The following is a 2,258-nucleotide window of genomic DNA, read 5'->3' on the forward strand; positions in this document are numbered from 1 at the left end:
ATTGCAATGGAAAAATTAATTCATCAGCTCAATCAAATACTCCGCTGTATAATAAACCACATTTTCAGAGAGCTCGCGGAGAGCAGACCATTATTTACAATCCAACAGTATAGTTCCTGTACAGAATCCCTTTTTTGCTACATGGATTGTGAAGCAATAAGACCTATACGCACAGCGGGCGTTTAATCAGCAAGCACCAGGTATATACTCACATGCTTGCTCATTGTCGACATTTCCATCTTCAAGTAACGAGTAAGTATTAGCTTTAATTGATGAGTAGCAATGTAATTTGAACATCAAAACACCCAGAAAGGCGATCACTACATAATGTTCAATTCAAATTATGAATATACGAAGAACCCAATAAATCACCAAAATTATGAACAGTTAATTAAATTATTAATCATCCTCACCACTCTTGTCGCTAAAATAAGTGGCCTTCTTAACAACCTTCTTCCTTTTCCTATTCTTATCTTGAACCTCATCATCTTTCATTAGCAACCTCTGATCAGCACCATTATCAACAACAGACGCCCAATTATCCTCATCAAACACACTTGTATGTGTATCTTCATCCTCATCCTCATCTTTGATGTTAGATCCCTGCATGAACCTCCGCCCCTTTTAAGGGACAGGTCGTTCCCTCTTTCCAAGCTGATTTCGGGGACACTCGTAGCTGAAATGCCCCTCCTCGCCGCATTCATAACATCTCAACTTATCCTTATACACACGCCGCCGAATGAACTCAGCCGCGCGACCGTTGCTGCGGCGATCGAAGCGGTCATTGTTGGGCCGTTGAGGAGCTTCTCGTTCATCTGTTTGGCAGATGAGACGGCGTCGTTACGGGAGACGATTAACACGCTCGCTGAGAGCAGACCAAAAATGTCGAAAATTGACGATATTGTTGAATTTAATGGTAGAATTCGTGAAATTGCAGGAGATATCATTGCTAGTATACTAATTTTGCCCAAAATTCTAGGTATTTTTTATTTTTTAATCGTATTTTTACCCAAATCTGGGTTTTTTTTGGTTTTGGAGGTGGAGAGAGAATGAAGATAGAATTATGAGGAAGAAAGACGATCTACGATATCAGGCTTTTTTTTTTATTTTTAGTTTCAATCTCAGGCGTTGGTTTCCCTTAAATCAATGGCTGAGATTTTCCAAACTCACAACTCACCGTAAGAACCAAACTCACGAGATCCCTCTCTCTCTCTCTCTCTCTCTCTCTATATATATATATATATATATATATATATATATATATATATATATATATATATATATATATATATATATATATAGGATCCGGTGAGAACGATCAGTCGGTGAGAACAGTGAGAACGACCAATCTTAAAAGAATACATCTAACTCAATTAGCAAATTAAGCCCACCCAAATCATATAACCCGATTTTCCCTTAAGCCCGCCAAAATTAATCTTCAAACACTACGCTGATTTTCTGTCACTCATCCGTTATCCCCACCGCCACCACCACCACCAGAACCACCACCAGCGAACGCATGAAAAGTCTCCGACCAACATGTTATCTCCGGCGAATTTACAGACGAAGGCTAGCTGCTGCATCTCATTACCCCCTTGCGATCTTCTCTTAGCTTCTACATATTCACTCCGGCCATCGTCCTCGTCGGCGTTTCGTCGGGGCATCACCATACCCACTGTTGTCATTCGATTTCACCGTGGTCAACCTCCATATCGCTACTACCATTGTGGTATGTACTCCACTTCTGTCGATAATCCAGTACGGTGCTCCCCTTTCATCGACGAGCCAGATGACGGTAGCAATCCACGAGCTACATTAATCGTTATCTGTCACCGACATCAGAGCTTCCTCTTTATCGTCTTCTATATCCTCCTAAATTTTCCTGGCATCACCAGATCTCCAAATGTCGCTCCTATCACAATGCCAACAACTACCTCCGCTTTATTGATTTCCCGTCTAGTTCAATGTTTCTACACTAGTTTTTGGTGTACCTAACCACTATTTTAATGTATTTATCATAGATACACAAAATTACATACTAGGTACATTGAAATTGGTTTGAGATACATGAATATAGAAAACAGGTACATTAATTTCGTGCACCTGACCATTGTTGACATCAACCAACATCGTATATCTCCGACATCGAAAATCCTAAATCTTCACTAAATCCGCCTCCTCAACCACCCTATTTCCACCATTTTCACATGGATATGCTCCATTTCAGTATTCATCATTAAATTGGCGACTTCGTCATC

The 2,258-nt window shown here is 40.3% G+C and overlaps 1 pseudogene; it reads right to left on the reverse strand.

Annotated features, from left to right (window-relative positions):
- Window positions 1–399: 399 nt before the first annotated feature.
- LOC141613764 (U11/U12 small nuclear ribonucleoprotein 31 kDa protein-like) lies at window positions 400–947 on the reverse strand (annotated as a pseudogene).
- Between the last annotated feature and the right edge of the window lie 1,311 nt (window positions 948–2,258).

The sequence above is a fragment of the Silene latifolia genome, chromosome 11 (genome assembly GCF_048544455.1).
Source record: "Silene latifolia isolate original U9 population chromosome 11, ASM4854445v1, whole genome shotgun sequence".
Taxonomy (NCBI): domain Eukaryota; kingdom Viridiplantae; phylum Streptophyta; class Magnoliopsida; order Caryophyllales; family Caryophyllaceae; genus Silene; species Silene latifolia.